This window comes from Scyliorhinus torazame, chromosome 8, assembly GCF_047496885.1.
Source record: "Scyliorhinus torazame isolate Kashiwa2021f chromosome 8, sScyTor2.1, whole genome shotgun sequence".
In the NCBI taxonomy this organism is placed as follows: Eukaryota; Metazoa; Chordata; class Chondrichthyes; order Carcharhiniformes; family Scyliorhinidae; genus Scyliorhinus; species Scyliorhinus torazame.
Window position 1 is genome coordinate 231,840,800 of NC_092714.1, and position 22,789 is coordinate 231,863,588.

Below are 22,789 nucleotides of genomic sequence, written 5' to 3' on the forward strand. Positions count from 1 at the left end.
GTGAATGAATCTTTAATACAATAACTGTGCTATTGATTTTAATTTGTCTACCACTCTAATAGAACCACACAGCAATTTACCTTAATATTTCCTCTGCTAACATATAGGTTGGAAGAATATCATAATATATTGGTCGGAAGAATACCATATGAACATTGTTTGCTAACTTTACCAACCAGACTAAGCAGTTTCCAAACTGCTTGAGGAACACAATTTTCCTTTTGTTAGTGTTTTGTTAATTTGGATGTATAAGAGCCAATTTTCCAAGTCCATGTTGCCAGCAGGGAGTTTTGCTGCTGGTTAAACAAATCAGGAAATTATGAGATTGCTATCCTTGATTGTCCATCCTTTTAATGGTGAAATTCCCAGAAGGTAAGAGCCAGAAAGCTGACAGCAAATAAGGAAATCTGGGAGGGATAATGCAGAAGTGTCTAGAGTCAAAGGAATATGAGGCAGCACAGTGTTTTGCACTGCTGCCTCGCAGGGCCAGATACCCGGGTTTGATTCTGACTGTGGGTCTGGGTGCCGTCTGCATGCTCTCCCCGCGTCTGCATAGGTTTCCTCCAGGTGCTCCGCTTTCCTCCAAAAGTCCAAAGATGTGCAGGTTAGGATTGACCATGCTAATTTGCCCCTTAGTGCCCAAAGATTAGGTGCAGTTACGGGGATAGGGCAGGGGAGTGGGCCTGGATGAAGTATTCTTTCAGAGGTGCAGAATCGGTGGGCCAAATGGCCTCCTTTCTATGATTCTATTCTATGAATATCAAAATGGGCTGAGACTTCATAGAACATAGAACATAGAAAATACAGCACAGAACAGGCCCTTCGGCATACGATGTTGTGCCGAACCTTTGTCCTAGATTAATCATAGATTATCATTGAATTTACAGTGCAGAAGGAGGCCATTCGGCCCTTTGAGTCTGCACCGGCTCTTGGAAAGAGCACCCTACCCAAACTCAACACCTCCACCCAACACCAAGGGCAATTTTGGACACTAAGGGCAATTTATCATGGCCAATCCACCTAACCTGCACATCTTTGGACTGTGGGAGGAAACCGGAGCACCCGGAGGAAACCCAAGCAGACACGGGGAGGACGTGCAGACTCCGCACAGACAGTGACCCAAGACGGAATCGAACCTGGGACCCTGGAGCTGTGAAGCAATTGTGCTATCCACAATGCTACCGTGCTGCCCTTAAGAACAAATAAATCTACACTATATCATTTTACCGTAATCCATGTACCTATCCAATAGCTGCTTGAAGGTCCCTAATGTTTCCGACTCAACTACTTCCACAGGCAGTGCATTCCATGCCCCCACTACTCTCTGGGTAAAGAACCTACCTCTGATATCCCTCCTATATCTTCCACCTTTCACCTTAAATTATGTCCCCTTGTAATGGTTTGTTCCACCCGGGGAAAAAGTCTCTGACTGTCTACTCTATCTATTCCCCTGATCATCTTATAAACCTCTATCAAGTCGCCCCTCATCCTTCTCCGTTCTAATGAGAAAAGGCCTAGCACCCTCAACCTTTCCTCGTAAGACCTACTCTCCATTCCAGGCAACATCCTGGTAAATCTTCTTTGCACCTTTTCCAAAGCTTCCACATCCTTCCTAAAATGAGGCGACCAGAACTGTACACAGTACTCCAAATGTGGCCTTACCAAAGTTTTGTACAGCTGCATCATCACCTCACGGCTCTTAAATTCAATCCCTCTGTTAATGAACGCGAGCACACCATAGGCCTTCTTCACAGCTCTATCCACTTGAGTGGCAACTTTCAAAGATGTATGAACATAGACCCCAAGATCTCTCTGCTCCTCCACATTGCCAAGAACTCTACCATTAACCCTGTGTTCCGCATTCATATTTTTCCTTCCAAAATGGACAACCTCACACTTTTCCAGGTTAAACTCCATCTGCCACTGCTCAGCCCAGCTCTGCATCCTATCTATGTCTCTTTGCAGCCGACAACAGCCCTCCTCACTATCCACAACTCCACCAATCTTCGTATTGTCTGCAAATTTACTGACCCACCCTTCAACTCCCTCATCCAAGTCATTAATGAAAATCACAAACAGCAGAGGACCCAGAACTGATCCCTGCGGTACACCACTGGTAACTGGGATCCAGGCTGAATATTTGCCATCCACCACCACTCTCTGACTTCTATCGGTTAGCCAGTTCGTTATCCAACTGGCCAAATTTCCCACTATCCCATGCCTCCTTACTTTCTACAGAAGCCTACCATGGGGAACCTTATCAAATGCCTTACTAAAATCCATGTACACTACATCCACTACTTTACCTTCATCCACATGCTTGGTCACCTCCTCAAAGAATTCAATGAGACTTGTAAGGCAAGACCTACCCCTCACAAATCCGTGCTGACTATCCCTAATCAGGCAGTGTCTTTCCAGATGCTCAGAAATCCTATCCTTCAGTACCCTTTCCATTACTTTGCCTACCACCGAAGTAAGACTAACTGGCCTGTAATTCCCAGGGTTATCCCTAGTCCCTTTTTTGAACAGGGGCACGACATTCGCCACTCTCCAATCCCCTGGTACCACCCCTGTTGACAGTGAGGACGAAAAGATCATTGCCAACGGCTCTGCAATTTCATCTCTTGCTTCCCATAGAATCCTTGAATATATCCCGTCAGGCCCGGGGGACTTGTCTATCCTCAAGTTTTTCAAAATGCCCAACACATCTTCTTTCCTAACAAGTATTTCCTCGAGCTTACCAATCTGTTTCACGCTGTCCTCTCCAACAGTATCGCCCCTCTCATTTGTAAATACAGAAGAAAAGTACTCGTTCAAGATCTCTCCTAATCTCCCGCTACTGTCCTTGATCGGACCTACCCACGCTCTAGTCATTCTCATATTTCTCACATATGTGTAAAAGGCCTTGGGGTTTTCCTTGATCCTACCCGCCAAAGATTGTTCATGCCCTCTCTTAGTTCTCCTAATCCCTTTCTTCAGTTCCCTCCTGGCTATCTTGTATCCCTCCAATGCCCTGTCTGAACCTTGTTTCCTCAGCCTTACATAAGTCTCCTTCAGACTCGAGGAGGTTACTGAAATCAGGATGAGGAAAGGCCTTGAAGGGATTTGTAAATGAGGACAAGGATTTTGCTTTGGAGATGGGGATGGAATGGGTATGAGAAACATATCAGCCATGATTGAATGGCAGAGCAGACCCGATGGGCCGAATGGCCTAATTCTGCTCCTATGTCTTATCGTCTTATGGATCTGTTGAGACAAGAGATAGAATAATACAAAAACAAAACTGATGTGTTATCACATTCTCAAGATGGTAGAACAGATTACCAGTATTAATACATACTAGATTGAGAAGGTGTGAACAGAAGTGAGTAGGGTTCACTATAGTTTGCAAGCATTACAGGCTTATTTGTTTAGCCAATGTTCTTTTCCTTCTGCCTCCACACTGGAAGACAGAAGAATAAGTTATCAATTCCGAATGAGCAGGGAAATCAAAGGGAAAATCAAAGTAACATGCAAATAAAGTTCTTTGGTACTGTTCCTGAGCATGTTTAAATATTAATAACCAAAAGAGAAACACCAGAAAGAGGTGGTTACTAAGCAACTGAAACAGTTCGAAGGTCTGACAGTCAAATAGAATACATTGTTCATAAAGAAATGAGACTGAAGTGAGTTGCTCAAGTTGAAACTTGAAGCCTTTTATGAGAAACAGGTGGACATGATTTCAAAATGAAGACATCATAAGTAAAATAAAAGTTGGGGTTCTGCCAATGGAGTGTTGAAAAGATTGCCGGTTAAGGAACGAATTGATGCTACTTATAATTTGTGTTAAACTTGCATATTGCACTAAATCTATTCCGTTAAAGAGCTGAACTCCAAGTTCATTGTCATTTCTCATCAAAAGTTGAATATCAAAGATTAAAGAAAAATACTTTGATAATTAGTTGGAACTTATGCCTTAATCTGTTAAATGCATTTGTTTGTGGTTTAGTAGTGGTTTAACAGTCTGCTGGAGAGTGTATGGTTCTTCTGGGTAGCAATGAAGGTGGTGGGTGCAGTGTGGGGGGTTGGAGGACCAAACTATGACCTGAAACTTCATTCCAAGCGTTCATACTGATAATACGTTTTCAGTTTAAGACGTCAACTCCTGCATTGTACAACATGATAAACGGATTGATAAGGTTCCCCAAAACCTGATTATCTGAGTCATGTTAGGGGATGCAAGATTCCACAGTAAGTGTTGAAAAGTCATACAAGAGTACCAATGAGAGTGTGAATGTGGGACGTGTGTGCAAATAGGAATGATGCTAACTTAAGCAACCTGTGGGATACCAAGCTTGCCTTCATTTGAGATTTCATTTGGTATGCCAAAACAGATTTTTGTTGCTAGACTACAGCTGTTTGTCAAATGTATTTGACAACTCGGAGTAATATAGTTGGCAGGGGAAATATACAGCAGAAATGATTACTTGCAGTTGTGCAGTACTACAGACTGCTCGAGCATTGCACTATTTTTTAAATAAATTCTGACTTGTCTTCAAAGAAGTATAAATTTGGGGAATTTTAAGCTGAAAAGAAAATAATTTTATTTAATCAGTCAAATATTGGAAACCAAATCCACCCCAGTTAAGTGACTGGATTCTACCCCTTGTTCCTGCCAAGGTATTTCTTCCATACGAGTGATTTAATGGTGGCAAAAATACAGCGTTTTGCTGGCAGGCCCCATGGAGTGGTTTAGGGGGTCAGAATGCAGAGGGTTAAGCGGGGGCGATGGGTATCTCGAAAGAACTGCACCACCACCAGCCTGAGTAGTAAATGCTGCCCAGCGTCCCCCTCAGCACCGCTCTGTGCCCACCACAGTTGCACTGGAACAGAAGAGGATCTAAGTTGCCATTAATTGGTCCAGAGGTAGGCGGGCCACAAGACACCACCTACGTTGGGTGTAGAATTGCGAGGGGTGGGTGTGTAGGTGATGGCATTGTATCCAATTGTATGCCCCCCCCCCCACCAATTCACCTGCCAACTCCAACCTGGGGGGGCATAAGATTCAGACTCCTATTATTTTCGAAATGTTTTGGTTAGAAATGGTAAAATAAGGTTCGAGTAGATTTTGAAATCAATTCAAAGCCTTTACTGAAATGCTGGGAATATCAAAGGTCATTGATATGCAGTGGACCATTCGGTAATGTTGTCTCCAGTATTTTTGATGTGGTGCTGTTCTGAAATTTAGCTTTGTAATTCAGTTGGAATATGAGAGATGTCTTTAATCAACCTGTACCTCCATTATGAACCAAATAAGTGTATCTTTTGAAATCTGAGCAGTGCCAGGTGATTTGGGTGGCATATTAATGTCCAAATCTACTTGGCATGCAAGTTCAAGCAATGTGACCGCCTTCCATAAATGATCAGCTATCTACAGAATCTAGACAATGTGTCACAATTGCACTTTCTTTGAAAAGCATCAAGTGAGGATTTTACCTATTCGATATCTGATGAAATAATATGAAAACTGGGAAGTTGGTTCCTGGTTCTAAACTTTCAGGTTTTTCTGATCTCCATCAAAGTTGCTGCAGCAAATGAATAAGGACAGGCACCATAGTCCAGGCATGAAGATTGGAGAAAGTGTCTTCAGGGATTGTCTCGCACACTTCAGGGTTCAGAGTACCATAGGGCAAAGGTTTGCCTAATCATATTTGGCACATGTTCATGAACTGTGGAAACCACTAGATAAGGATCAACAGAGTGTGCTGGCCTTAAATCAACAGACATTGTTGGGTATAGCTACTTCAGGCGTACAAATTAATATGGAAGGCTTCAAACTAAGTCGATCAAAATCTGGCATTTGCTCAACTGCTGACAACCTGCATGATGAATGTTGTACTCAGCAGAACCTATATAAAAATGATTCTCAATAAATTAGCTAGGAATGCAGTTAATCCGATTTGGATCAGATTGTCGCACATAAATACAATATTCATGCTCAATAATCTGAATCGCATAAATAAAATATTCATGCTCAATAATCTGAATATCATAAATAAAATATTCATGCTCAATTCCTTCCCCTGGCCTTGAGATCCCAATTCCTTCTGATCACAATTTGTGCCATTAAACTCACTTTCAGCAGCAGGTCCTTGCATCTGAGTTCACAGCTGACTACAGAATCCAAACAAGCAACTTGTTCTGTTGACTGAAGCAACAAGGAGCACTTAACAAAACTAAAGATTCACCACGAGACCCTCTCTTCCCTCATGATGTCTCCTCTTTAATATCATGATTTACATTCAGTATCTTCAAGGCCTCACAGCACAAGTGGTGTTGAAAGAGATAAATTACGGGCAGCACGGTGGCGCAGTGGGTTAGCCCTGCAACCTCACGGCCCTGAGGTCCCAGGTTCAATCCCGGCTCTGGGTCACTGCCGTGTGGAGTTTGCACATTCTCCCCGTGTTTGCGTGGGTTTTACCCCCACAACCCAAAGATGTGCAGGGCAGGTGGATTCTCGGTCAGGCTATATTGCCCCTTAATTGGAAAAAATGAATTGGGTAATCTAAATTTATATAACATTTTTAAAAATAGATAAATTACAGGTTTAACTAGTTATGATACTAAAGAAAATATTTCTTCAGAAATGGCTTGCTTAACCAATAAGATTGGCTTTATCAACCATCTTTTAAAATATGGCCTTAACCATTTGTTCCCCTTACAAGCTTGATGGAGAAATAGAGAACATCAAAGCTATCCTGGGAGGATGGCTATCTTGATCAGATCATCATTCACTGCATATCATGCAAATCCATAAGTGGACCACAGGACTTTCGGACCTGAAAAGTGCCCGGTCCACCTCAACTTACCCTGGAAAGGCAAAGATTTGAACAACGGGTCAAGTAAAACGTTTCACACTGCTACTACGTAGTGGCTACGCGCATTATATTTCCCACAAACAAGATGTTGCCATTGTTGTGTTTAGTCCTCTGTGTTCACGAAGGACTTACCAAACACTTCGACTTGTCCAAACCAGAATATTTTATTGAGTCTCGTGTGGTAGGATAGCAGTCTAATACAGAACACATTATCATGGAGTCTGTTAACTACTCCTCTGGAACTTGCACCTAGCACTGACCATTCACATGTATGTCTTATTACCCTCTCAATCTTCTTCTGAAGATGGTCGGATGTGTCTCCCTTTATATCAGAGTCACAGGTCACATGAGACCAGAGACCGCATAGTGTGTCTGTACCGCCACCTGCTGGTTGGAGGTCGCACACCTTCCAACTATGACATAGCCCATAGGCATATACCGCAGCCATCAGTCCAAAAAGACATTCTCAATCACGTTACATGATTGAGTAACGTTGTGTACGAATTTCAGTGCCAGTGCGATATAGGCAGTAAGTCCCATGATCGAATCAAACCATATGTTCCTTCAGTTCGTAATAGGAAACTTGAAAACTATACTCAACCAACCCGCACTTCAGCTGTTCAATGTGAGTCTGTGATTGGGAAGCAACTAATTAACAATTCTGAATGCATGAAGAGCTACACAAACAACCAATTTAAGATCATCAGTTGAGTTCTTAATGTGGCACACCTTCGCTTGCTAGAAGTGACCTATATTCATATTCTCTGCAATCAAAAAGAATATGTTCAAGCCATGCACCTTTTTTGAATTATCCAGCAACTTGGGAGTGCTTATAGCTCTCCGTTGCTTTCTCCACGCAATGGGTCCATCAATCCGAGTCGATTTGCCAACCAATCAGCACCCTTTTCTCCTGTAGCATAAGTTGTTGTGATCATTTGAAATTTGGCATTCCTGCATTTGTCCTGATGAGTGCAAAGTTGAAGGTTTTGGCAACTTGTCTCTCTTTTCAGCAAAATTTAAGTTCTGTGCTATCAAGCGACTCTTTTGTTTTGCTAATTATGCTCATGTGAAGCATCTTACTGTGATTTATTACATTAAAATCACTACATAACATCCAAGTTGTTGTCATAACCTTCAAGTTTTAAACCAGAATTAAAGTATTACAGTGCAAAGGCTTAGTTGGAATAGCTGCATGAAAAAAGTATATAACTAATGAAGAAAAGATTTTCTTTAAGAAAAAACAATTAATCAAGCAATATCAAAATACAATTTGGCAGTACTAGAATTACTTCTGTCAAAGGTTAAATTCCAGATGCACTGTAGTACATTCAAGCCAAGTGCAGCATTATAATTATTCCAATCAAAGGCCACGCCTGATTTAATAAAGTGGAATGAGCCTTCAATAAATGCTAACTCAAATATACAAATGTAAACCCATTCAGGAGTGCTTACCTCGGGTCAAAAATGTATTATGTTTCAGAATTGTCTGCTATTAGTGCTGCAATGCAAGTTAGTGTGCAAAAGATGTTCAAAGAAATCTTTAAAAGCTGCACAAAATGATGCATGCATTTAGGAATAATTGCTCTGCAGTATTTTTGACATTATCTCATCCAAACTATGGTATTTTTTGAGGATGTCATAAATTTTAACTCCTCTAGTTTTTTTTTCAATTTGGGAATTAAACAAATCGACTTTGAAAACAGAAGGAAATTGCCTGTAATAAAGCGAACTGTACAGGTACCAGTGAGAGATATGGGGTGGGGACTTGGTTTGATTGATTGGCTGGTGGCCAATGAACTGACCAAAAAGCTGTACTCTGCCTGGCAACAGGTGGTGATTGGATCCTATCCCAGTGGAATGGTCGTCAGAGTCCGAAGGTGCTCAGTTTGACTCCAGGAAGCACGGGGGCAAGGAGTCTCTCCCTCGCTTTCTCTCTCTTTCGCTCTCTAGCTTTCTCTCTCTCTCGCTTTCTCTCTCTCTTCTCTCTTTCTTTCGCTCTCTCTCTGGACTCTCGCTTTCTCTCTCTGGACTCTCGCTTTCGCTCTCTGAGCTCTTGCTTTCTCTCGCTTTCTCCAGAAAGAGCTGGTCATTGACTTCAGGAAGCAACGTATCAACGTATCATGTCTGCATCAACGGGGCTGAGGTGGAGATAGTTGACAGCTTCCTAGGTGTGCGCATCACCAACAATCTGTCCTGTTCCACCCACGTCAACGCAATGACCAAGAAAGCACAACAGCACCTATACTTTCTCAGGAAACTAAGGAGATTCTGCATGTTCCCATTGACTCTTACCAACTTTTCCAGATGCACCATCCGATCTGGCTGCAGCACAGCCTGGTCTGGCAACTGCTCGGCCCAAGACCGTAAGAAACCGCAGTGAGTCATGGACACAGCCCAGTTCATCACGTGAACCCGCCTCTCATCCATTGACTCTGTCGACACCTCCCACTGCATTGGGACAGCAGGCAGCATAATCACAGACCATTCCCACCCGGCTTATTCACACTTCCAACTTCTTCAATCGGGCAGGAGACACAAAAGTCTGAGAACATAGAACATAGAACATTAAAGCGCAGTACAGGCCCTTCAGCCCTCGATGTTGCGCCGACCTGTGAAACCACTCTAAAGCCCATCTACACTATTCCCTTATTGTCCATATGTCTATCCAATGACCATTTGAATGCCCTTCGTGTTGGCGAGTCCACTACTGTTGCAGGCAGGGCATTCCACACCCTTACTACTCTCTGAGTAAAGAACCTACCTCTGACATCTGTCTTATATCTATCTCCCCTCAATTTAAAGCTATGGCCCCTCGTGCTAGACATCACCATCCGAGGAAAAAGGCTCTCGCTGTCCACCTTATCCAATCCTCTGATTATCTTGTATGCCTCAATTAAGTCACCTCTTAACCTTCTTCTCTCTAACGAAAACAGCCTCAAGTCCCTCAGCCTTTCCTCATAAGATCTTCCCTCCATACCAGGCAACATTCTGGTAAATCTCCTCTGCACCCTTTCCAATGCTTCCACATCCTTCCTATAATGCGGCGACCAGAATTGCACGCAATACTCTAAATGCGGCTGCACCAGAGTTTTGTACAGCTGCAACATGACCTCATGGCTCCGAAACTCAATCCCTCTACCAATAAAAGCTAACACACCGTACGCCTTCTTAACAACCCTCTCAACCTGAGTGGCAACTTTCAGGGATCTATGTACATGGACACCGAGATCTCTCTGCTCATCCACACTGCCAAGAATCTTACCATTAGCCCAGTACTCTGTCTTCCTGTTATTCTTTCCAAAATGAATCACCTCACACTTTTCTGCATTAAACTCCATTTGCCACCTCTCAGCCCAGCGCTGCAGCTTATCTATGTCCCTCTGTAACTTGTAACATCGTTCCGCACTGTCCACAACTCCACCGACTTTAGTGTCATCTGCAAATTTACTCACCCATCCTTCTATGCCCTCCTCCAGGTCATTTATAAAAATGACAAACAGCAGTGGCCCCAAAACAGACCCTTGTGGTACACCACTAGTAACTGGACTCCAGTCTGAACACTTCCCATCAACCACCACCCTTTGTCTTCTTCCAGCTATGATGTGGAGATGCCGGCGTTGGACTGGGGTGAGCACAGTACGAAGTCTTACAACACCAGGTTAAAGTCCAACAGGTTTGTTTCGATGTCACTAGCTTTCGGAGCACTGCTCCTTCCTCAGGTGAGGCTCCTTCCTTCCTGAGGAAGGAGCAGCGCTCCGAAAGCTAGTGACATCGAAACAAACCTGTTGGACTTTAACCTGGTGTTGTAAGACTTCGTACTGTTCTTCCAGCTAGCCAATTTCTGATCCAAACTGCTTAATCTCCCTGAATCCCATGCTTCCGTATTTTCTGCAGTAGCCTACCGTGGGGAACCTTATCAAACGCTTGACTGAAATCCATATACACCACACCAACTGCTTTACCCTCATCCACCTGTTTGGTCACCTTCTCAAAGAACTCAATAAGGTTTGTGAGGCATGACCTACCCTTCACAAAACCGTGTTGACTATGTCTAATCAAATTATTCCTTTCCAGATGATTATACACCCTATCTCTAATAAACCTTTCCAAGATTTTGCCCACAACAGAAGTAAGGCTCACTGGTCTATAGTTACCGGGGTTGTCTCTACTCCCCTTCTTGAACAAGGGGACAACATTTGCTATCCTCCAGTCTTCTGGCACTATTCCTGTTGACAAAGATGACTTAAAGATCAAAGCCAAAGGCTCAGCAATCTCCTCCCTAGCTTCCCAAAGAATCCTAGGATAAATCCCATCCGGCCCAGGGGACTTATCTATTTTCACCTTTCCAGAATTGTTAACACCTCCTCCTTATGAACCTCAAGCCCTTCTAGTCTAGTAGCCTGAATCTCAGTACTCTCCTCGACAACATTGTCTTTTTCCTGTGTGAATACTGACGAAAAATATTCATTTAGCACCCCTCCTATCTTCTCGGACTCCAAGCACAACTTCCCACTACTGTCCTTGACTGGCCCTACTCTTACCTTAGTCATTCTTTTATTCCTGACATATCTATAGAAAGCTTTAGGGTTATCCTTGATCCTACCTGCCAAAGACTTCTCATGTCCCCTCCTGGCTCTTCTTAGCTCTCTCTTTCGGTCCTTCCTAGCTAACTTGTAACTCTCGAGCGCCCTTACTGAACCTTCATGTCTCATCTTTACATAAGCCTCCTTCTTCCTCTTGACAAGTGTTTTGACTGCCTTAGTAAACCACGGTTCCCTTGCTCGACCACTTCCTCCCTGCCTGACGGGCACGTACTTATCAAGGACACGCAGTAGCTGTTCCTTGAACAAGCTCCACATTTCCATTGCACTGACAGATTCAAAAACAGACTCTTCCCCGCTGTTACCAGACTCCTAAATGACCCTTTTTTGGACTGATCTGATCTCTTCACACATCTTGTCCATTGAGTAGTCCTGCACTCCTGTATGCTTCACCCGATGCCTGTGTCTATGTATTTACATTGTGTATTTATGTATGCCCTATGTTTTTTTTCATGTATGGAATGATCTGTTTGAGCTGTAAAAACAACAGTACTTTTCACTGTACACGTGACAATAAAGAAATCCAATCCAACAAGACTAGAATATCGGAGTGTGGTTAGCCCACCCCTGAGAGCAACGCTCACACTTGTCCTCCACCCCAGAGAAAAACCCACTCGTCCTCGCTTTAGTTAAATGAGCCCTGTGCACCACCTTGAATTGGATCAGACTTCGCCGAGCACATGAAGACATGGGAGTTGACCCTGTGAAGAGCCTCACTCCATACTTCATCATCCAGAATGGGACTCAACTCACCCTCCCATTTCATCCTCACCTCACTCAACAGAGCTGACTCTGCTGAGAGGATATGGCCATATGTGCCCGAAATAATCTCCACACGAGACCCAGCCAAAGACGAAATCCTCTTCACCAGGGAAGAGGGTGGCACCAAGAGAAAGGAGGGGAAAACCCTGCACGAAAAACCGTGTATCTGAAAAGACTGACCAGGCAGTTGGAATTTTTACGTCAGCTCCTTAAAACTGGCAAACCTCTCCTCCACCAACAGGTATCCAAACCCTTCCCCTCCCATGATTTAAACATCCAGGTCCAGCCCCGCTGGCTGGAAAAGGTGGTTATTGCAGATGGGAGCTAGTGAAGATAGGGAACAGAACTTAAAATGCTGCCTGAACTGTTTTCAGATTTTCAAGGTGGACACCACCACTGGATTCAGGGAAAATCTTACCAGAGAGATAGGCAAGAATGCGGTCACTATTGCACCAAAGTTAGAAGCGGTGCAATGCTCGCCTCCATCTGTGCCCATAAGAAATCAGGATCACAGAAATATCTTCTAAATATTGGCTGCCCAAGAGTAAAACAATAAATTAGTTCGAGCCAAGGCCCTGGATTGCCTATCTCCTTGGAGCGAAGCCCCATGGATCCTTTGAGTCTTACCCGCCCAATAAAGGAGAATGTTAATTTATTGGCTTTGACAAATAAAGGACTTGGGGAGACATTGAAAAAGAATTAAAAATCTCAGGAGTATGTTCATTTTAATAGTCTGAACCCTGCCCGCTAAGGACAGGGGTGGTTATCCCACCTCCAAGTCTGACTTGACACCATCAACTGGACTATTGTCATTTAATTTATGAAGAGGTCCAATTGCTGGCCACTCAGACCCCCAGGTAATGAAAGCTAGATTTGGCAAGGCGGAAAGATAGTGTCCCCATTTGGGCTCTCCTCCCCCATGGGATTACCAGGAAGCATTCACTCTTGTCCAAGTTCAACTCATTTCATTTCATTTTCATTTTCATTTCATTTCAACTTGTACCCAGAGAAGGAGCCAAAACTCCCAAGCAGCTTCAGCTTGCGCTGTCTGGTGCAAGAGTAAGAGGGGGAAGGTGGCTCAACCATGGCTAACAAGGGAAATCAGGGATAGTGTTAAAGCCCAAGAGTAGGCATATAACTTAGCCAGGAAAAGGGGCAAGCCGGAGGACTGGGAGAGATTTTACTTTCAGCAGAGGCGGACGAAGAGTTTAATTCAGAAGGGGAAAATAGAATAAAAGAGTAAGCTTGCAGAAAACATAAGCTTGCAGAAAACATAAACATTGACTGCAAAAGATTCTATAGATATGTGAAGAGAAAAAGACTGGTGAAGACAAATGTAGGTCCCTTACAGTTAGAATCAGGTGAATTCGTGATGGGCAACAAATAGATGGCAGACCAGTTGAACAAATACTTTGGATCTGTCTTCACTAAGGAGGACACAAATAACCTTTTCGGAAATACTAGAGGACAGAGGGTCCAGCATGAAGGAGGAACTGAAGGAAATCCTTATTAGTCAGGAAACTGTATTGGGGAAATTGATGGGAATAAAACCTGATAAGTCCCCAGGTCCTGATGTGCTGCATCCCAGAGTACTTAAGAAAGTGGCCCTAAAAATTGTGGATGCATTGATGATCATTTTTCAGCATTCTATAGACTCTGGAAGAGTTCCGATGGGTTGGAGGGTAGCTAATGTAACCCTACTTTTTAAAAAAGGAGGGAGAGCGAAATGGGGAATTATAGACTGGTTAGCCTGACATCGGTGGTGGAGTCAATTATTATGGATGAAATAACTTGAGCATTTGGAAAGTGGGAACAGGATCAGTCCAAGTCAGCATGGGTTCAATGAAAGGAAATCATGCTTGATAAAACTTATGGAACTTTTTGAAGATGTGACCAGTTGAGTGGACAAGGGTGAACCAGTGAATATTGTGTATCTGGACTTTCAAAAGGCTTTTGACAAGGTCCCACACAAGATTAGTGAGCAAAATTATAGCTCATGGTATTGGGAGTAATGTATTGATGTGGATAGAGAACTGGTTGGCAGACAGGAAGCAGAGAGAAGGAATAAACGGGACCTTTTCAGAGTGGCAGGCGGTGGGTGACTTGTGGGGTACCGCAGGGTTCCGTGCTGGGATCCCAGCTGTTCTGTTCACAATATACATTAATGATTTGGACGAAGGAATTGCATACAATATCTCCAAATTTGCAGACAACACTAAGCTGGGTGCCAATGTGTGCTGTGAGGAGGATGCAAAGAGGCTGCAGGGTGACTTGGACAGGCTGGCCAAATACTTGGCAAATGCAATATAATGCGGGTAAATGTGAGGTTATCCACTTTGGTGGCAAAAACAGGAAGGCAGATAATTATCTGAATTGTGTCAGTTTAGGAAAGGGGGGGGAAGTGCATCGGGATCTGGGTGTCATGGTGGAACAGCATGCAGATTAGCATGCAGGTACAGCAGGTGGTGAGGAAAGCTAATGGCATGCCGGCCCTCATAGCGGGAGGATTTGAGTATAAGAGTAGGGATGTCTTGCTGCAGTTATACAAGGCCTTGGTGAGGCTGCAGTTATACAAGGCCTTGCTTGGTGAGGCCACACCTTGAGTAGTGTGTGCAGTTTTGGTCCCCTAGTTTGAGGAAGGACATTCTTGCTATTGAGGATGTCCAGCAAAGGTTCACCAGACTAATTCCCGGGATAGCAGGACTGACATATGAAGGAAGACTGGATCGACTGGACTTGTACTCACTGAAGTTTTGAAGAATGAGAGGCGATCCAACTCGGGAGGGGACGTGAATCCACCCTCCCCCACCACCTTTCGAACATCTCTGTAAACTGCTCCGTCGGCTTTGGGACTTCCGTCCCCTCTGGTAGCCACAAAATTTGAACGTTTTGCCTCCTGGACCGGTTCTCTAAATCATTTACCTTGATTCACCAATTTATTCACATCAGCCACTAGATACATTGCTGCGTCCAGTGCAACATTCCAGTCACTATGTTTCAAAAGGGCCACTTCCATGTCTTTATCATGGGCTTTTACAGTTCCGTTGGTCTTCTCTAGCGGTCCTCGGATGGGGGCTAAGGCCTCCTCCATCAATCTCCGGAGGTCCTCCGCAACCTGCCAGTGTTTATCGAATTCTTTCACCAAAGTACTCGAAAGCACCTCGGCCATTAGTTGAGTGGCCGGAGCCCCAGAGGCTGCCTCCGCCATTTTATTTGCCGATGAACACTTGAGAGGCCTCCGATTCTGTCGACAAACTTCTACTGTCAGCCTTTTTTTTCCCCCTGACGTTTCTGGGCAATTCACCTATATTGGATCAATATCCCATTAATTATGTGGAATTTCAAAAGAAAATACCCCCTGAAACGAAGAGAAGAGGGCAAAGAGGGAGCCGCCTCATGCTCATCTTCCCCCTACATAACACCACTGAAGTCCCCTGATTGACATAGTTGAGGAGGTCGGTTCTGTTGAGGATGGGAGAGATGTAACCAGGCAAAAAGAGTTTCTGGAGTAAACTTCAAAACACAGGCTCTGACTAAAGGCACTGCAAGTAATGATTGTGGAGTTGGTTGAGGGACGGGTGGAGAACACCATGGTAGGCTCAAGAGTTCATCCTGGTTTAAAAAGCATGGGATGTTACCTGGCGTGTAGGACTGAAGAACATTATGGAAGTAATGAAGAGCAAGGAGAGACACTGGGAATTGCCTGTATAATGGCAGAGGAGGACTTGTTATGGGACAGGATGCAGACAGAAGAGTATTGGATGACTTGGAATTGATGTCATGTGTGCTTGGATGGCAGAGCGAGATGGATCGAAAAGTAATGGTGAAGTCATGTGTGTAGGTAACATATGGGAAATAAAGGGGTTTGTGGAGTGATACATGGATGAGGTGGGTGCAGTTTTGAGAGGAAATAGCAGCAAGTCAGCATTCAATTTCTTTCACGGCAGGTACGTTCTTGCTGGTCAGAGTTTCGCTACATTATCCCTCATTGGTTTGCTATATCCATTCTGCATTCATTGATTTGGAAAACAAGGCAATCTAGTCTGTAGCTGTCTCCTCATTTAATGTCAAGATCACCCTGCAGTTGATTACTCTTTAATTTACACATTCAACTTGACTGACATTGATAAACCATACTAGTTAACCTGAGTGTAATAATTATTTTGGATTTCAATTCAAGCCAACTGTGTCACATTTCTATTTTTGTATTGCTGCGAAGGGATCCTCACTTTAAAGAAACACAGAAATGGCGCTCGATTTCCAAACTAAATTTGATGATTCAATAGGTAAAGGAGGATGAATCTTGCTGCAGTTTGGGGTTTCAAAATGGACGGATCAGCCTAAAATAATAAAGTGGAGAAAGAAAATGTCAATTTTGTAGTGCTATGCACTAAGCAAAAGTGTGTTGCTGAAATATTTATTTGTTCTAATATAAAACCAGGACTTGCTGGAAAGCCTCAGCAGAATCTGGCAGCACCTGTGGAGTGAGAAACGGGGGCCGGGATTCTCCCGCAATTGGCAGGACGGCCCGAAGCCGGCGCCACTTCCGGGGGCTAGGCCGGGGTTGGCACCGCGCCAACCGGCGGCGAAGGGCTGCCGTGGGCTGGCGCGAGTTGGTGCATGCGCAGAACCGCAGGCGTGTTTCCTGCGCATGTGCAGGAGGTTTCTTCTCTGCGCCGGCCATGGCGGTACCTTACAGAGGCCAGCGCGGAGGCCGGCGCGGAGGGAAAGAGTGCCCCCACGGCACAGGCCCGCCCGCAGATCGGTGGGCCCCGATCACTGGCCAGGCCACCGTGGGGGCTTCCCCCCTGAGGCCGGATCCCCCCGCGTCTCCCCGAGGACTCGGCTAGCTGTCCTCCAAGCCAGGTCCCGGCGGGATGGACCATGTCCATTTCACGCCGGCGAGACTGGCTGAAAACGGGCGGCCGCTCAGCCCATCGGGGCCCAGAGAATTTCCGGGGCGGCCGCTGCCAACGGCCCCCGACCGGGGCAGCGTGATCCCCGCCCCCGCCCGAAAACCGGTGCCGGAGAATTTTGCAGCAGGAGTCAGAGCGGTAGGGCGGGATTCACACGCCCCCCCCTCCAGGAGATTCTCCGACCTGGCGGGGAGGTCGGAGAATCCCGCCCGGGGTTTATGTTTCGAGTCCAATATAACTCTTCCTCGGACCTTTCATTTGTGCTGCTTGTTTTTGGTATGATCCGTGCATGTGTATTTAAATATCGCTGCTTTATCCTGTGAACCTGAAGGTGTGGCAGCAGACTGCTGACTGGAAAGAAAGTCAGCTGACACACCGATAAGAAGCCTGCTCCACAGCTATAACACACTGGGGACAGACTAAAATAGGTGAGAGTGGGACTTCGGCCTCCCTGAGGGCGGAGTGCCAACAATGCCAGAACTCAATAGAGGTGGAGGGGCACAGAGGACACCCCCTGAATTAAGTCCTTCCGCCGAGCCCTTGAGTTAATTACTGTAATTGCCAACGAGCCTTTCTTTTGGTCAGACAGAAACCTATTGTGTGGACTTCCGGTTGCGGCTATGCCTAGCTAGGTCGAACGTTCGGCAGCTCCCGCCAGGGACCGACTTTTGGGCTCTCTAGAGGGGCCCCAACGGCAATTGTTCGACGGCTTCCAGTGTGGGAAGGTGACAGCAAGGTCCCCCCGACATTATATGGATTGGAACAGGAGTGGAGCGGTGAAAAAAGTGATCTTGGAGCAGCGGAAAGTGAGAGGGAGAAAAAACAAGATGGCGGCGGGTGGAGACCAAGCAGCATAGGCGCAGTGGTCGCAGGAGCAGCAGGGGTTTCTTGGACGCTGCTTTGAGGAGCTGAAAACCGAAATGCTGGTGCCAATGAAGGCGGCGATTGAGAAGCTTGTGGAGACCCAGAAGGCCCAAGGGGCGGTGATCCGGGAGGTGCGGCAAAAAGCCTCGGAGAACGAGGACGAGATCTTGGGCCTGGCGGTGAAGGTGGAGGCGCACGAGGCGCTGCACAAGAGGTGGGCGGAAAGATTTGAGGACCTGGAGAATAGTTCGAGGAGGAAGAATCTTCGTATTCTGGGTCTCCCTGAAGGAGTGGAAGGGCCCGATGCTGGGGCATATGTGAGCACGATGCTCAAAAAGCTGATGGGCGCTGGAGCCTTCCGAGGCCTCTGGAGCTAGATGAGGCTCACCGGGTTCTAGCAAGGAGACCCAAGGCCAACGAGCCGCCAAGGGCGGTAGTGGTGAGGTTTCACCGCTTTATGGACAGAGAGTGTGTCCTGAGATGGGCCAAGAAAGAGTGGAGCAGCAGGTGGGAGAACACGGAGATCCGAATTTACCAGGACTGGAGTGCAGAGGTGGCTAAGAAGAGAGTTGGTTTCAATCGGGCTAAGGCGGTGCTCCATCAGAAGGGGGTGAAGTTCGGTATGCTGCAGCCAGCGCGATTGTGGGTCACGTTCCAGGATCGGCACCGCAATTTCGAAACGCCTGATGAGGCATGGAACTTTATACAAACTGAAAAGAAACCTATTGTGTGTACTAACCCATAACCATATTTCAGAGTCTCCAATTGAAACAACTGAAAAGTCCACATTCCCCTTTTTCCAGTCTGGGTAGTGCATGACCACTCCATACAGACACAGCCTACCTACTCAAATCCACACAAATTAGGTGCAGGTTAGAAGAATACTGGGCAGGATTCTCTCAGCCCGGGCGACGCTGCCCCGACGTCAGGGCGTGATTCCCCGCAGAGCGGAGAATCGGCGTCATTGGTGCCGGCATGGTCGGCGCAGCGCCGGTCGGGGGCCACTCTATGCGCCGCTCATGCCGATTCTCGGCCCTGGATGGGCCGAGCAGCCGTAACAAAAATCCTGAGTCCCGCCGGTGCCGTTCTAACCTGCTCCTAGCCGGCGGGACCTCAGCATGGTAGGGTCCGGGAGCGGCCTGTAGGGAGAGAGGGGGGGGCGTTTCCGACAGCGTCATCAATTACCTCCGGATCAGAGATGTGCTGGAGGTTCCCGGGAGTGTGCAGGGATACTGATGCCATTTGCACAGCTAAAGGTTACTACGCTTACCATAAGGTTGTGGGTAAACTCCCCACTGCTTATTTAGCAGGAACTTGACCTACCCAGCTCCTGCTCTGTTGTTCTAAATAAGTGAGAAACACTTTCTAACTTCATGCTTTTTCTTCACCATTTCAAGTTGTGACAATTTTGCCACATTTTCTGTGGCGAGCTACTTAGCTCTTTGACTACTTTGACGGGTCTTTAGCGTCAGAAGTAAAATTGCACTTGTATGGCAGGATCTTTAAGTCCCTCCGATGCCACACCTCTGCTGCCAGTTTGCGAGCTGTGTGGGTAGATTCACTGGGAATTCCCATTGGCAATGGCAGGACCAGGAGGCCACAGAATCTTGCCCTAAGCTGTGAAAAGCAAATTTAGGACATTGTCGGGGAGTATTTCTTTCCACAGAGATGGATTTAACAGCTCGAACAAATTGCCACGAAGAATGGTTGAGGGCAGGATGCTGGGCTCATTTAAGAAATGGTAAGATGGGTAGGTACTTAATGGTGAGTGGGAAGCTGCAGGGGGTGCGAGTGGTACTTGTGAACAAATATGCTCCAAATGGGGACGACGTGGAATTTATGAGGCGGGTGTTAGGTAAGATCCCAGTCACATAACCTGATCATGGGAGGGGACTTCAACACAGTCATTGATCCAGAATTGGAACGGTCAAAATCCAGGACAGGGAGGAGCCCGGCTGCGGCAAAGGAATTGAAGGGATTTATGGAACAGATGGGGGGAGAAGACCCATGGAGGTTTGCACGGCCGAGGACGAAGGAGTTTTCCTTTTTTTCACATGTCCACAAGGTATACTCTCGCATCGACTTTTTTGTTCTGAGCAGGGCGCTAATACCGAAGGTGGTGGATACGGAGTATTTGGCAATTGCAGTGTCGGATCATGCCCCGCATTGGGTGGATCTACGGGTTAGTCTGGAGAGAGGGCAACGCCCGCTGTGGAGACTGGATGTGTGGTTGCTAGTGGACGAAGCGATCTGTGGGTGGGTTAAGAAGTCCATCCAGAACTACCTGGAAACAAATGATACGGGGGAGGTCTCTGCAGCGACGGTCTGGGAAGCTTTGCAGGCAGTAGTCAGAGAGGAATTAATCTCGAAACGGGGCCCATAGAGAAACGGTGGAACGGGCTGAGAGGGATACATTAGTGGAGGAGATACTCCAGGTGGACAGGAGATACACTGGGGCCCCGGACACTTGAGGAAGGCAAGGTGGGCGATCTATGAGTACGAGGAAGGCAAGTGGGGCGATCTACGAGTACGGGGAAAAGGCAAGCAGAATGTTGGCGCACCAGCTCAGGAAAAGAGAGGCGGCCAGGGAGATAGGTAAAGTAAAGAGTAGAGACGGTAATACTGTCCTGGACCCAGCGGGGGTGAACGAGGTGTTTAAGGACTTTATAGTAAATTATATGAGTCGGAACCCTCGGCTGGGGTGGAGGGGATGAGGCAATTTCTGGATCAGTTGAGGTTCCCGAGGGTGGAGGAGGACCTGGTGGAGGGACTGCGAGCCCCAATTGAGATTGAGGAAATAATCAAGGGGCTGGAGGGCATGCAGTCGGGCAAGGCCCCGAGGCCTGACGGCAACCCGGTGGAATTCTATAAGAAGTTTTCAGAGATATTGAGCCCACTGCTGGTGAGGACATTTAACGAAGCAAGAGAGAAGGGAGCTCTCCCCCCAACAATGTCGCAGGCCTCGATTTAATTGATCTTGAAACGGGAGAAGGATCCGGAGCAATGCGGGTCATACAGGCCGATTTCACTATTCAATGTGGATGCCAAACTGCTGGCTCATACTGGCCACAAGGATAGAGGACTGTGTCCCAGCGGTGATGGGGGAAGACCAGACGGGATTTGTTAAGGGCAGGCAACTCCAGGCCAATGTTCGAAGGCTTCTAAATGTTATTATGATGCCCTCAGAAGGAGAGGAGGTGGAGGTGGTGGTAGCGATGGATGCAGAGAAGGCTTTTGATTGGGTGGAGTGGAATTACCTGTGGGAGGCGCTGGGAAGGTTTGGGTTTGGTGAGGGCTTTATTGACTGGGTGCGGTTGCTCTGTCAGGCACCAGTAGCGAGTGTGCGTACGAGCCGGCTGAGGTCGGGGTATTTTAAACTAGACCGAGCGACGAGGCAAGGGTGCCCCCTCTCCCCGTTACTGTTTGCTCTGGCCATGGAGCCATTGGCCATGGCATTAAGAGCCTCTAGGAACTGGAAAGGGCTGGTTCGGGGGGGGGGGGGGGGTGGAGCACCGCGTCTCGCTCTACGCAGATGACCTGCTCTTGTACATTCCGGATCCGTTGGAGGGGAAGGGGGAGGTAATGCGAATCTTGGGGGAATTTGCTAATTTTTCGGGGTATAAATTGAACATGGGGAAAAGCGAGATATTTGCGATCCAGGCAAGAGGGCAGGAGAAGAGATTGGGAGAGCTGCCGCTTAGAATGGTAGGGAAGAGCTTACGATATCTGGGAATCCAGGTGGCCCGGAAATGGGAGGTACTACACAAGTTAAACCTATCCCGGTTGGTCGAACAAATGGAAGGGGACTTTTAAGGGATGGGACATGCTCCCGCTATCACTGGTGGGGAGGGTAAAGACCGTGAAAATGATGGTCCTCCCCAGATTTCTGTTTGGCTTTCAGTGCCTCCCCATCTTCATCCCTAAGACCTTTTTCAAGCGGGTGAATAAGATTATTTTGGGCTTTGTGTGGGCGGGTAAAACCCCGCGAGTGAAGAAAGTGTTGCTCGAGCGCAGTTGTGGGGAGAATGGGTTGGTGCTGTCGAACCTCTGCAATTACTACTGGGCGGCTAATATAGCCATGATCAGGAAGTGGGTAGTGGGAGAGGGGTCGGCATGGGAGCGGATGGAGGTGGCGTCATGTAAAGACACTAGTCTGGGAGCATTGGTAACGGCACCTCTGCTGTTCTCGCCGGCCCGATACTCCACAAGTCCGGTGGTAGTGGTGGCTCTGAGGATCTGGGGGCAGTGAAGGAGATATAAGAGAGTGGAGAGAGCATCGATTTGGACCCCGATTTATAACAACCACAGGTTTGTACCGGGTAGGCTAGGTGGTGGGTTCCGGAGTTGGCAGAGGGCAGGAATTAGAAGGATGGGGGATCTATTTATAGATGGGAGCTTTCCCAGCTTGAAAGCCATGGAGGATAAATTTGAATTGCCAGCAGGGAATGGTTTTAGGTATTTGCAGGTGCGCGACTTCCTGAGAAAACGGGTGCCGGCCTTTCCGCTGCTGCCGCCACGGGGGATACAGGATAGAGTAATTTCCAGTACCTGGGTGAGAGAGGGGAAGATATCAGATATTTGCCAGGAGCTTTCCGAGGCGGAGGAAACTCCGGTGGAGGAGCTTAAGGGCAAGTGGGAGGATGAGCTAGGAGGAGAGATAGAGGCGGGTCTATGGGCGGATGCCCTAAGCAGGGTTAATACCTCCTCATCGTGTGCCAGGCTTAGCCTGATACAATTTAAGATAGTCCACCGGGCACACATGACAGTGGCTAGGATGGGCAAGTTTTTC

General features: G+C 46.7%; 1 protein-coding gene across 1 annotated transcript in view; it reads left to right on the plus strand.

The window, feature by feature from the left end:
• Nucleotides 1-22,789, plus strand: part of LOC140428444 (phosphoprotein associated with glycosphingolipid-enriched microdomains 1-like) — a 163,638-nt gene that overhangs the window by 86,028 nt on the left and 54,821 nt on the right. The window lies entirely within an intron of this gene.